This window comes from Plectropomus leopardus, chromosome 14 (assembly GCF_026936395.1).
Source record: "Plectropomus leopardus strain MGB_pleo_1.0 chromosome 14, ASM2693639v1, whole genome shotgun sequence".
In the NCBI taxonomy this organism is placed as follows: Eukaryota; Metazoa; Chordata; class Actinopteri; order Perciformes; family Serranidae; genus Plectropomus; species Plectropomus leopardus.
This window is the reverse complement of record NC_142189.1, coordinates 15603817-15618635: the sequence shown is the minus strand read 5'-3', so window position 1 is coordinate 15618635 and position 14819 is coordinate 15603817. Positions and strand designations below refer to the sequence as shown.

Below are 14819 nucleotides of genomic sequence, written 5' to 3'. Positions count from 1 at the left end.
TACATGTATTGGAACAAAGACTGTGCTAGTGTGGAGGATTAGCTCAGATTTGTAATTTCCAACTCATTTAACGTGGTGCAATTCAGAACTTTGTTTTATTCAAGTTTTTTTTTTTTTTAAATTTTGCATCAGTGTTTATAAATCTAAATCTGATCACCAGTCTCATATCAAAAAAAAAAAAAGCTGCTGCTGATTTATAAGTGACTGTCACCAGATATGGTATAGTGAAAGTCTTCATTTTCCCAGACATGCAAGGCTATCTGTAAATGCTGGAAGATGTGCGGTGCTTCAGAATTCAAATTAAGTTCACAGCAGCGAAGCTGCCTCTCAGTGCAATGGAGCAATCACCAGAACAGCAGGGGTATTGAACAGACATTCACTCTAATTATAAATCAACCTCTAGCTGCTCAGCCTGCTCACATTGCTCTCTCTCTGTCTGTCTCCATCTCTCTCTCTCTGTCTCTCACTCACCCTCTCTGTATCATTCGCTTTCTCTGCATCGGTCTCTCACTCTGTCTCTCTGTATATCTCTCTCTGTCTCTGCGTTTGTGTCTGTCTCTCTCTCCCTCTCTCTCTCTCTCTCTCTCTCACTCCCTTCCTCTCTCTCTTTCTCTCTCGCCCACGTCTGGCCGCAGCCAAATACTTTTGGTTCATCCAAGGTAAACCTGCACTGGGTAAACAATCACCTCCATAGGGGATGCAATTTAGACCAGGATTCTAAAAGGTTCTTTGGAACAAACCGGTGTGCTCCTGTCTAAAGATGGACGCTTTATGAAACATTTATTTGCCATTAATAACCTTTAAGGTAAAATTACAGCTGACTGTGTACATCAAAAATACTTTTATCTCAGTCCATAAAGTATGAAAATGTAATGATAACATGCTCATAACATAGGAGAAAGCATTACAGACAAAGCTGGAGAGACACTTTGGCAAACTGGATTGGTAAGACCCCATACTTACCCCCCTTAGTAGAATTTGATAACGACTAATCAACAGCGATAAGAATTAATTTGAAATTTTATCTATCAAAGATGATTCCGAAATATTAGCAATGTTTAGTGTTTTATTACTTCTAGCTATCAGAAATGTAGTGTATTTTGATTTTTTTTCGATGACTAGCATTAGCAAACAAAGTATTATTTAAACACTATATAAAAATTATTTTATGACAAAGCACAGATCATGGGGTGTAGGATAACAGTGCGGTGGCAACATTGGGAAATGAAGCTGGAAAAGTGAAGCTTTATACAGTTATACTGAAAGTGTTTTATATGTCTAGGCCTCTAAATCTTTATATGTTTCAAAGGCTGTGCAGTGCTGCCAGAGAATCTGTAATATGCTGCTGTGAGCTTGAGGATAAAACTCATTTGGTATTGACTCGTGTAGGCAAAGTTTTTTTTTATTTCTAAATGAAGATTAATAGATTCATTGATAGTTGATGTTTTCAATTATCAATTAAGAAAAGTGCCTATAATTTGCAACCTTAACCCGTAGGGCAAGAAAGTGTAAAGTATCTTCCAGAGATGGTTGCAGAGTGAGTGGATTCCTCGGCTGTAAGGTTCAGCTCTGCAGAGTTGCTTCATCAGCTCAAGTTGTTCTTTTTCAGCCTCAGCTGAAATGTTTTTAAAGTGGGATCGTGCCAATTTGGAGGAGACTATTTTAATGAACCTTTGGCTGCTGGTGGTCACACTCTGTATTTCTGTATTTATACTGCTCTATGCTTGAGTTTGGAGTTGTGTTTGTTTGGCACTAATGAGTCACTTACATTACCATGTTAATATAATATAGTAATCGTATACTCAAGGTGCAGCCGAGGCTTACTGGAATTTGGTTGTTAGTTACGATTGTTGTAGTTACGATTGTTAGAGGGGACGTGTACTGTTCTGCTGGATGAAAGCTCAGGGCGTCTGACCAAATGAGCGACATTGCAGTGGTTACATCCATGCTACTAGCTTTTTAAAACACGCACTGAACATTTTGGGTCATAGAATAATCCCTGCTGGTCTGAACATTACTCCGTATAATGGAGTTAAGATAGCAAGTACTTATAGAGCTTTACCATTCATTTTATCTTCTGCAGTTGTGACGGTATTAAAAGGGCACTATGTGGCGTGATTCCCACTAATGCACTGTGACGCCCTGTCCTCTGACCTGAAGGTGCAGATCCGTAACCAGGCCACCATCCTCGTTACCTCAGTGGCTGTGCCTGTCATGGCTGATGCCAATGTCTAATGAAATCTGCATGTTGAGTAAATCTGTCCTTAATTACACACATCAGCTGTGCAGTGTAGCGCCAGGCTCTTATTTGAAGGGAATGCTGGCCCTAAAAACATCCTAATTAATATCTACATGCCACTGTGCATTGCAGTCACTTATTTTGATTCTTAGACGGAGAGTTGTGTGTGTGTTTTTTTTATTGTGTATCAATGAGCAGCTATGCTTTGCTACAGTCAAACTAATAAGATATGCTTTCCACAAAAACAGTTATGAAAGTTTTCATCCCCTTTTAAGGCAAATAATATCAGGAATTATGGCAACAGAAGGAGTCCTTCACGAGTCATCAATGACACACAGTTACATCGTAGTTAGAAAAATCACATTAGCCAATGATACAGCTAAGCCCGAGAGTCTGCGTAACCCAAGATGACTCTGAGCTAGAAGTGTAGTAAACAAGCTTGGCTAAACAATCAAGTCAAAACCAAAGCACTGACACCAAAACAACCACACTGACTGGTTGTCAGAAGTGTGACATTTTTAACGCAACATACAAGGAAATCCTAAAGCGAATACCGGCTTGTGTGTGTGTCTGGTGTAACCTTCCCCTTTGCCTCTCCAGTTGTCCAAACCACACCCTGAGGTGAAATGAGTCCAGAGGAGTGTGGGGGGCCCTGCATTGTGGTGGCTGAGCTTAGGAAGGATTTAAACACTACTACTTAGCGGCTCTTAACCTCACCGACCCTTTTGGGACTAATACAAATCCTGTTGTGCTAGAGAATTACATTAAGCTCTTGCTTTGAACCTAGGCCCCAGTGAGCACATGGACTGCAGCATTTATGGTAGATTTGTCAGCTCTTAGCTCACTAACTTGGTAAGATATGAGCTGTGAGTTTTGGTATGATTACTAGACCACTCCCTGATTCTGCGTGGGCTACTGGGACTTTTTTTTTCTTTTTTTTCCTAAGTTCTAATACAGCTTTTCAAGTCTGTCAGTAGCCACATGGTAACTGAAGAGAAGCCAAATTTGACAAGTGCAAAAATAATTTGTGCACATTAGTGGCTGTGTCTCATTATCTTGCACGCAGTCTCAGCACTTAACCTCAATTTCTTTCTATAAACATCCTGTTGTCACCTACTCTAGTTGTGACTGAAATTCAAGTGGAAGACCGTTGTAGTTTTTCTTTCTGTTTCCCTCAGCAATGATCTGCATTTGGTGATTAGGTTTCTGTCCCACCACCTACGGATTGGCAAGATGGTAGGGTTATAAAAATCACCATGACAGCAAATAAGTGTTTGGTTTCCTCTGATTCCCAATGGTTTCATTTTATTTTTAGGGTTCTTGTAGATCCTTTCCAATGTCTGAAAAGGCATTGAATCATTCATCTAATAATAATGCCTTAATTGCCATTATATTGACATAATGATAAAATATATCTTTACATCTTAAAAATGCTCAGACATGGGAAGTAAGATTTTATGAACTGTTTTTTCTGCATTGTAAAATCTCAAAGTAATTGGTAACATCTATGTTTTTTTTTAAAGATTTTATTAAATACCTTTTCTTAAACTCTCCAAGATGGGAATCTAAGCAGTGGAATCTCACATGCAGATTCTGAAACACAAAATCACCAAGAAAACCTTCCAGAAATGGCAGATATTTCCCACATATGTTGATGAACCAAATAGAAACTTTTATCATAATATCATATGGTCATTGTCTTTATGTGCTCTGCTTTGAAAGGGTTGTTTTTTAACATTGGATGTAGGTAAACTCACTTTTTCACTGGAAAAAAATCATGTTACAGTAAACATTTGGGGAATCAATTTTCAATTTTGGTTAATCAAAAATTGGTCTTATACTGGCATTGAAAAATATCTTAAAAAGTCTAAAATCTACCTTGCCTTAATCTGCACAAACCCTGATTTTGTATATAATTAAAACAAGGGTTTTCAACAAATCTCCCAAAACAACAATAACATTATACATATCACTTTGTAAGAGTGAGGGAAATGTGCATAGTTAAGATTAATGCGGACTAAGCGTAACCGAGCTTGGTCGCGCATTGGTCAATCGTTGTAGACATAGTACACCTACATGATAGGTCAACAATAGGCTTGAGTCTGACTGGTAGTAAATGGGGAAAACCATCGTGCCATTTGATTGGTCTGTCCAAAAAACCCCCAGTTACACACTGACCTAGCCTCCACATATTATGACTGTCATCTGCAATTCATATTTAAACAATAAAAAGTAGTAATAATAACTAGTTATCCAGCTTTACATGACCAACAGGTGAGTCACAACACAGCGGATGTGCCAACAGTAAAATTGGGGAAGGTGGGACATCAACAGGCCAATGTTGGTACAACACTTGAAGCACCACATGGATCTTGGCATGAACTCAAATACTTAAAGTCCCCCTGCACTCACAGATGCATTTGGCTTCATTTGAATGTTTGACCTTCACGCTGCAGGAAGACATATGTTCAGAGTTTGATACTAGAAGGCTGTTTGTTAAATGCAGCTGCTGAATGTAAAACATTTCTTTGTGGCTGCTGTGAAATCTGTGTGGTTAGTGTGGAAACTGTAGCAGACAGTGTCTGGTAGTTAACGTTTTTGAATTGAAAAAGATTTGCATATTCATAGATCGATACAGCATAGTATTGCAATATTTTTGTGTTTCAATATTGTATACATACAGGGATACAGATACACAGACACAAAGTATCAATATTTTTTATTATACAATTTGTTAATATTACAAATACAAATTAAAGTTTTGGTAGCCTACTAGAATAATAAAAATCAATTGCTTTTTGTCAGACCACTAGATACATCTTGCTGAACTGAGATGAACAGACTGAAAACTTTATCTTATTGGATAAAACAGACGCTGACAAAATATTCCTTTTGCAACATAATTTACGGTTGAAAAAAGGTAATAAATTGCATTATATTTTATTGGGATACTCGGCATATCACAACACATTTAAATTTGCAATTATATTGTATGGTGACGCAAGTATTGTGTTAATATTGTATCGTGGGGCCAGTGGTGATTCCCACCAGTAGTTACACTTCTTAAAACTCAGATTGCAAACAAAACTATACAACAAAATAGTCAAAGAACATATGGATAAGAAATTAGATTGACTGGACCAGGAAAAATTATAAAGCAAATTCTAGTAAACTAATAAAGTTTGACTGTACAATTTAATGAAATATTATCACAATTGTAATTGTGTAATATCAAAATCCCAGGAGCTGCAGTTTTCTTGATTAAGGTAAAATGCATCACATTATAAATAAAACATTGCGCTCTGCCGAGGCCTACAAATCACATTCCAGACATAAGGGAACATGCTTGTTTTGTACAGTCACCAGCAAAAATCACATCATTGTTGAGTGAAAATGAAATGCATAAATTATCATTCCCGCTAAAATCATGACTGTTAAAATAACTGTCAAAAATACTTGTATGACTTTTTTGTGCATATTGTGTAGTCCTGTGAGATAAACAATAATATAAATAGGAGATAGGAATAAGAGACATTAAATGTGAAATCAAGTTTAAAAAAAACCCAACTTCTGAAATTAGGGTGAACTCCTACCTTATTTCCTCGACTGCCAAGGATCTCCAGCTGCGTATGAGCTCATAACAGGTATTAACTGCAGTAACGAGAGAGGCCACAAAGAGCCTTAAATGTAATCAATGAGATCTTAAACTCAATCCTCAAACATATGGGAGCCAGTGTAAGAAGGCTGACAGAGCACTGATGTGTTCATGTCTCTTAGCTGACTGGATGTTCATCAGGATGTCACTTTAGTATTTAGTGCATCTTTAAAGATTATGTAATCTTAACCGGACTTTACCCTGACCCTGATCCAGACGTGACTCTTCTAATAACATTAATCCCAACCCAAAGATTAAACATAGCCTGGACATTCAGGGCCCTATCTAACACGCAGCGCACAGTGGCACACATCGCAGCACAACTCATTGCTAATTTTAGACAGATGCAGTTGCCATTTTTACAGCCAGCATCCACGTTGTGTAAGTAGCAAATGTATGTGCGCCCATCTGTGCTCCCATGGCCGTGTAGGTCTTAAAATGAGCTGTCCTCAAGCACATTGTTGGCGTATTGCTTTGAGGCAGCAGAAAGTGATTTTGCCATTGACCAAAAAAAATTTGATCTAAACTAAATGGTGAAGTATTTTTTTGCTTTTTAAAAGGCACATTATTCAGATAGTAAAACAAGCCTATATAGGTGAGTTTAAAACGCACATACACTCAACTTGTCACACACACAGGGACTAGGGCTGTGCCGTATCATGTCGTCCACAAATAATACTAGAATAACTTCTAATATGATAGGAAAGAACTACAGTTTTTCTTTCTCTGCAGAAAAAGCTTACCTCTCCGATTTGCCAAACCAGCCATGTAAATAGTCACACAACAGGTGTTGGTACACCTGGATTTTTAAAGGAATTGGGAAATAACGCTCTGATTTATTTTACTCCCAAAACACACCTATGATTAATTTAGGGGCAAATGCAACCGCTTTGCCCCTTGCACCTTACTTTGCACCCAGACTATGCACCGTTTAGCTTGCAAAAGTGGAGCTGGACTCACCCTAAATAAATCTGGGCCATGCACTTCAGACCATGTGCTATAGATCATCTTAACTAGGGACCTCAATATCTGTGCATGAGAGCTGCATTCTCAACCTTCTCTGTCAGTTTTTAGGCATAACAAGCAACTCCAAAGCTGGGGAACAACATACTGTTGATAGAAAGTATAATATAAACTAGACAAAATAACTAGAACTACCCGCCTGTTCCTTTATTTGTCCGCTGCACAGGCCTCAGATGTCAGTTACATGACTAATGTAAGGGAATGATTTGCTTTACAGAAAAGAAATGTCAGTTTTTTGGATAATGTTTAGCTGAGATTAATTTTGGCGAGAAAAGAATAAGACTTGCATCTTCAATGCCAAAGGTTGCCACGGTTACATTTTTTAAGGTTTTCAATGGTATGAGCTAAATCAGCTCTCAGATGGTCACATACCATGGAAGCTTAGAAGAATTAAAGTAATTTCAATACCTCTGTGGCAAAGCAAATGAATAATAGGTTAAACAGAAGCACACATTTTTGGAGACGACTTGCTTGTGAAACAACCATTGCATTATACCATAACCAGTGTTATTTCAGCTGAAATGGAGTGAGTCACTGTGTTGTCAACCGTTCTTAAACTCTTCCAGTAAAAGTATCTAGCAAGTCCCAAGCCTCTACTGGAAATGCATCACTTCCTCTACACTGTAAGTCGAGACATGGCTGATGCAACAGCAAATCACAAAAGAATGTCTCCTTTTCAAGAAAACCTCAGTGCCTCCCAACAGTTTTCTCCTAACAGTAAAAACAATTACCCATGACTTAGGTCTTTGAGAAATTTACTGTAAGCATTTCACAAAGTAGACAAAAAAGATCAACGTCACTTGAGTGAACTTAATATATGAAACTAAACATGCCCATTCAGCTTTTTAAAATACCAAATGATTGCTAATGTCTTTGTAAACTTTTCTATCAAGTAGGTCAGTGTATTCTTGGCTCACGGTGGCTGTTGCAAATGAATTTGCATACTTCTTTATTTGTTCTTCCTCCTGACAGTGTCTAACTCCCATTAGAAAGGTTTAAAAACATATCCAGGCAAGACATTTCAGACGTGTACATTTGGCAGTGCCGTTGTTTGCTTCACAAATGAAATCCTGAGAATTTTTGGGTGAAAGGCTAATGTGGAAATCAACCATGGGCTCTCATTCACTCGGGCTTTTTACTGGTTATTTCAAGGGCAAGCTGTTGGGCTGACATTCAACAGTTCTTTTTTGGCAAGAGAAAGCTGTTTTAGGTTAACAGCCCCCAGATTCTTGGAGAGGTCCATACTGTAGGGCCTCACTGCATAGTTTATGGAAACCTCAAAGGGTAGTTCACAGTAAATGCAGAGGTATAATGGAGAACATATAGGCTGGAACACAAAGGAGCAATCTTAACTGTCCATATGTATCAAACAGTTTATTAAAATGATGGGGCTCTTTGAGCATCGTGTGAAACAAAATATGACCGGAGACGATCTGCAGGAAGAGAGCAAGGCTTAATACAAGCAAGTTAACAAACATGTTGTCCGTCACACATGCAGAGCACGTAGGAGCCCTTTGCATACGTTCTGCTTCACATTATGCTTACTTACATGCTTTTCATTATGTTCAGGCCATCCTGTCCCCAGGCCTATAGCCTTTTAACCATTTATATGTCAACAAAATTACCACGGAGAAGCCTCACTGTCTCACGTGAACGTTTCTCCTTGTTTAGCCCTCTGTTCTGCTCCGATGTGTAACTCCATATGTCATCCCTCCCTAATGCGTGATGAGCTCTAAAGGTCCCCCTATGGTGCCAACATATTCATTGTAAAGCTTGAATTAGTTACAAGAAGGAATAGACTGAAAAGATTTCGATTTTTGGCATGTGTCTCATCACATGAAAGCAGCTAAAATCATTTCATATTCGAAATGGGTTGCATTTTGTACGGTTTATATTCACTCCTTCTCTCCTGTCTGCTGCCTTCCAAAAAACTGTGGCTAATCTCAAGGCAGCCAGTGTACGAGCTTGTCCTCATCTGAACTTTGGGTGGATGAAACTGCAAATACACAGCTGAGTCCTGCTGGGTAGTCTCTCTCTCTCTCTCTCTCTCTCTCTCTCTGTCTCTCTCTCTCTGTCTGGGTCTATCTCTCTCTCTCTCCCCCCATGTCTCTCTCTTTCTCCCTCCCTCTCCTTCTTTCTACCTCTCTCCCTCCCTTTCCGTCACTCTCTCTCTGTCTCTCCCTCTGCTCAGCATTAGCTTGCTTTGGTCCATTGCCTCCTGCCTGCACACAGCGAGTCAACAAGATAAGATAAGATACTCCTTCATTGATCCCCAGCGGGGAAATTTGGTTGTTGCAGCAGCACAAGGACAGAAACAAATACAGATGAGTAGGGAAAATAACAGAAGTAAAGTAGCCTACATCAAACTAAAATGGAAGGAGTCTCTGTTCTTCAAAATTCGACTCCAGTTTGTGGGTGTTTTGCTGTGGAGCCAGGGGAATGCAGTGATTAGATAGATAGAAAGATACTTTATTGATCCTTACAAGAAATTACTCTATAGGAGGAGACATCTAATCATAGAACATGCACATCTAAAAAACTGGGCACAAAAGCTAAAATAAATTACTAAAATAACCCAAATCATATTGTTAAAGCAATAAAAAATGTATCCATATAAATAAATAAATAAATAAATAAATAAATAAATAAATATATGTACATACAGTATATAGTATTATGCTGTACATATATTTATCACCACAGTTCAATTGTGTACATTAAACAGTCTCGTAGCAGCTGGCAGGAAAGACTTCCTACAGTATTCAGTCCTGCATTGTGGTTGTATCAGTGGGCGTGTGGTCATGTGGGAGCTCTTGAGACCTATGGGACAAATTTATTCGCAACATGTTATGTACCCTGTGTAGTATATTGAGATGTGACCCTTAAAAACTGTTATACTACCAAATGGCATGCTGGGTACAGCTTGCTTTCATCGATTGTTGTACTACAATCAAGAACAAATGAAGAAGGAAAGACTGGAGATGTTACATAGTAGCAAATTCGAACATTTCAGACATCAGCTGTGTAAGTTTCAGAATAATAGCTTCTGTTCCTAAAAAAAGCCTGGTCCCAGATACTCTCTCCTTCTCCAGCTGCCTGTGTGTACGCAGCTGCCTGTACTGAGGAACAAGGTGAAAGCAAGGAGGACTCACTCAGCAGCTACATCTGGGGACTAAAATGCTCCTTGAGTATTGCATACTAACTTGCAACATTGAAAAGACTGTCTGACTTGAATGAATCCCAGTCAGTTCAGTGGTCAGGGGGCAGCCCGAAACAGAATCTTGATTAATGTTTTGATCTGAGCTGCCTAATTGTACAGTTTGATCAGAATTTGGTCTGAGTTTGAGAGAGCTAGAGAGAGGGCCAAACAGTCAGCTAGGAGGGTGTCTGTGCTGTCAGGCTTGTCCCGCCATCAGCTCTTTGGTCCTGCTGATGGTGAGCTTCAGGTGACTGCTGTTTAACCTGCGAGGAAGCTCTTTAGTCAGTCCCCTGTACTCTTCATTATCATTGTTGATGCATCCAACAATATAGGAGTCATCTGAAGACTTTTTGGAAGTGGCAGGAACCAGAGTTGAACCAAAAGTCTGAGGTGTAATCAAGGTCCTCAGGGACTAAAGATCCAGCCTCTAAAAGTCTTCATGACATGTGACAGGATTGCTCAGGTCTGTAGTCATTTAGAGCACTGTGGCGTCCTTTCTTTGGCACTGGAACAATGCAGGTCTTCCAGAGTTTGGGCATCCTTCATCAATCTCGAAGACACCTGCAAGCTGCTCAGCAAACAATTGGAGAACCTTGGGACCAGCAGTGGTTGACATGTTGTAAAGGGGGCAATCTCAGAGCATCATCTCATGATGATAAACCTTCTGGGGCAATGGCCAATATTTTTGCAGATTCTGTGTGAACAGAGGATATCCAAGCTAAGACTTCCTCTTCCGTTTGTCTCTCATTTGTTTGAGTTTAATGAAGAGCTTGAGACAGGTCTAGACAACATTTCAGCTAATCTCTTTACTGGGATATCTGCATATGAATGCAGATAAATCAGAATTAAAGCTAGTAAAGACCAGATTGTCTTGTGAAAACAGCTACTGGGCTCCAAGTTTGCATTTCGGCTGATGAGTTCTGCCTCTTTTTCTCTTAACATGGACTGTTTATCTTTAACCAAAGCCTGCTCAAACACAATTGTCTAAATTACTCCATTACTACAAACGGAAAGAGCTGGAAATTGAGGAGGGCTGTCCTCTGAAGTTGAGGGTGTACTGAGAGAGGGGGAGGTAGCCGGGACTTTGAATAGGGGCGGAGATGGTGGGTGTGGAGCTACGCACACTGCCTATCCTCACAGGGCTGGGATGTGTCAAACCTGCTGAAGAATAGGTTCAGCTCACCAACAAATTCTAGGTCCCCCTGTCCTTTGGAGACAGACTTTCTGCAGCCTGTCATCTGTTTCATCCCATCCCACACCTCCTTTGTACTGTTTTGTCCCTTTTTGGCTTCAACCTTCTCCTTGTAGTTGTTCTTGGCCTCTCTCTGTTTCCTCTTTAAATCCTCTTGGACAGCACTGAGTTCCTTGCGATCCTTCGCCATGAAAGCCCTCTTCTTCTTTTTGAGAAGGCTTTTTTTCTCCTTATTAATCCAGCGTTTGTTGTTGGGGAAGCAGCAAACCGTTTGGATGGGACAATGGTGTCAATGGTTATGCAATAAGAGAGACCATGACTGTCATCGCCACAGTCCTCCTAGAATAGTTCCCAGTCTGTGACATGGAAACGTTCCTGGAGGGCCTCCTCTTTGTCCTTAGACCAAACCTTCACAGTCCTTGTAGGTGGCCCCCTGTTGATTCACCAGTGGCTTTTAGGCCACATGGTGAAACAGGTTGTGGTCTGATTCTCTGAGGTGGGGGAGGGAAGAAGAGCTGTGCCCCTTCACATTGACACATAAGAGGTACAAGATTGTATTCTTGTTCTTTCAGTCTGTATTTGAATTTGGGCAGGACAGAAGAGATTGAGACATTAATGAAATTCCCACTGATCATTAAAGAGGTGCTGAGATGCTGTGTTTTGAGGCTCGCAATAACTTTTTAAAAAAAATCTTGTATGCGTTTGTCCTTTTTTATCATTGTGTCCCCTTTCTAAATTAGTTTTTTGGTTCATGAAAGCAGCACGTTCTTTTTTTCCTCAGCAGGACTGAGGAGTATGGTCTCCGGTTTTAGTCACGGGGTGGATAATTGATCCGTGGATCCAGTCATAGCTGATCGGATCACATCAATGGATGAGAAAAGCAGCTGCTACAGAGGCGGTGAATGCAAACCTTTGACTCAGCATAATTAACGATTGAGTTTCACTTTTACTGCGCCTGATGTTCTGCTGCTCCCTCTGTGCCCACAGTACACCATGCACTCTGAGAGTATGGTACAATGCATAACAGAACAGTATATATATGATATATATATTCTAGTAGCATTCCTAAGGAATGGTCCAACTTCAAAGATATAAAATCAATTTATCACGGCAGATGTTTTGATTGTGGCGGACTCCCACAAATACGTGAATGTGTGGGACATCCTGCTCTCAGTATATTCCTATCCAGCCATGTCTCCGTGAAGCAAAGCAAACTACACTCCCTGTAGGCATGTTTGCTATTTACCAAAGCTGTTAATTTTTCCATCTTGTTGGCAAGTGACCTCACATTTCCTATAATGATCGATGGAGGAAAAGGTTAAAATGTCCTATCCCTCTGGATCCTCTCTTTGACCTTCACACCGCCTCTTCTGCCATGGCAATAGTGTCTTCATATCTCCTCCGAATATGTGGCAAAGGAGCTCCAGCTCCGTGCCGATACTCCAGGTGCTTGTGGTAGGTGTAGGCAACCATGGTTCTCCAAATAGATGCAATAAATAGCTTCGTACTGTGCAAAGTTCTCATGCAAAAAATGCATATTACACAGCGAATAAATAAAAAAAGAAGTAAACCCAAGAAAAACAAGAAAAGTAGTGAAAGGGCTGCTGCAACAGACTGCCAGCCACTCTGCCATCTTGCAAAAGATCAATAATTAATTAATATTATTATTAAAATAAGATCTGAAATGCAACTGTGTCAAGTTAGACATATATCAGGTATAAATATATGAGAGGAATGTAATTTGGAATTCACAGCAGAGGAAGAAGAGACAGAGCTGCAGACGGAGAGACAGAGGGATCCAGTCAATCAAGAGACACATGCATACAGATGTGCGTGCGCACACACACACACACACACACACACACACACACACACACACACACACACACAGACACACAGACAAAAAACTCACACACACCCAGGTTGTATAAACAGCAGGCAAAGCTATCCGGTCATCTCACTCCTAATGAAAAGTGCTCTGATGACATGGATGTAAAAAGGGGGCTTTATTTCCGTGGCAACCAGTGCAATGGAAGGAGCAGGAAAAACAAAAATACTGCATTGCGTCATAGCGTTAAATCCCAGAGACTTTGTGTTTGCATGACCACAGCTACAGTATGTCTTCACACTACTCCTGAATAAAGTCCAAAACCAAGATAATGATGATGATACTGACAGTCGACAAAATTGATTCAGCCTGCAGCTTCATAAGCCACCACTAAAATTGAACTAATCAGTTCAACCGCCCTCGAGTGCAAGTGGCCACAGTCACACATTACAGCACAGGAAGTTGATGCTTCTCATCAGAGATTTTTGGATTTCTCTGATCAAGTCAGCACAGTCAACTCAAGAAAGCACAGTTGGATCAAAGAGATGCATTTATCAACATCACGTCTTTACATATCTTGAAGTTGGCTAGCCAGACTCTACAGATTTATTCTATTTCAATAGGATGGGTCTGTAAATGGTCCAAGGACAAGGGTGTTTTCTGCTGTACAGATTGTAAAGTCCCCTGAGGCAAAATATGACTTTTGATTTTGGGCTGTATAAATAAATTGACTTGGTTTGATTTGACTAGTACGTGTTGTTTGGATGTATATATGAGTACTATACTAGGCAGGCTACTGCGGGTAAATTTATTTGCCAAAATTGAGAACAGCTGCATTAAAAAATATGGGAGAACTTTGTCTTAGGGCATTAAGGGATAATATGTATTATTATGATGATGATAATTTTTGCAATAAACAGATGTTTAACTCAGTTCAGCCCTTCTGCTGCCTTGAGTGTACTGCTAAGTAAACACTTTTTTTAAAACAAATTAAACTGAACACAATTGGCAAAAAAAGAATAATAGTTACATTTTAAAGTGTAGTTTTCCACTGATACTCTTTCAATTAACTCAAATGCTCAAACTGTCCAAATTGCAAGTGCTGTTTTGGCCAATAACCACAATACAATTAGCTGTTTTAATAATCAGCTTTTTCAATACTCTGTGGTAATTGGAACTCTGTCTAAAACACTGTATTGTGTCACTATTTTAGAAATCGACAAAGCAGACACTGCCCAGGTCATGCCCAGTAAAAAATCAAATAAAATTGTGCAGTAAATCGAGTGATTTGGGATGCATCCCTGGTAATAGAGGGCATGGCCTGAGAGAGAGCAGACTGATGCTGGATTCAAACAATGTAAGTAAAATGGGAAAAACAGCCTTTTGCCTTAATTTGCAGAGCTGCATATTTCTAGTGGTTCTTTAACAGTTGAAAGCAGATACAAACAGTTTATAATTTCTTGTAAATTTAAACAATATGCCAACAGTTTGTATATACTTCTCTAGTTCAAATGGGAGATATCATCATTATCAGTACTTTCCAATGTCTGTAGTTTAAAGTAGGAGGCTGACATGAAAGTCTTTCGTCACTCGCTCATAATAATGGCCCATAAGCTATATCGTGAATGCGGCACACTCGTTGGTTGCCTCAAACTTGTCATGTAGCCCATCACACAATACAAC

At 39.7% G+C, this 14819-nt stretch overlaps 1 protein-coding gene and 1 long non-coding RNA gene across 3 annotated transcripts in view; one reads left to right on the top strand and one right to left on the bottom strand.

The window, feature by feature from the left end:
- LOC148187446 (uncharacterized) overlaps window positions 1-6625 on the bottom strand; it is a 32851-nt gene extending 26226 nt beyond the window's left edge. For both annotated transcript variants that reach the window (XR_015778755.1, XR_015778754.1), the window contains exon 1: window positions 5833-6625. This is a non-coding gene — a long non-coding RNA (uncharacterized LOC148187446). The remainder of the gene's footprint in view (window positions 1-5832) is intronic.
- Window positions 1-14819, top strand: part of begain (brain enriched guanylate kinase associated) — a 208408-nt gene that overhangs the window by 8117 nt on the left and 185472 nt on the right. The gene's annotated exons all lie outside the window — the stretch shown is intronic.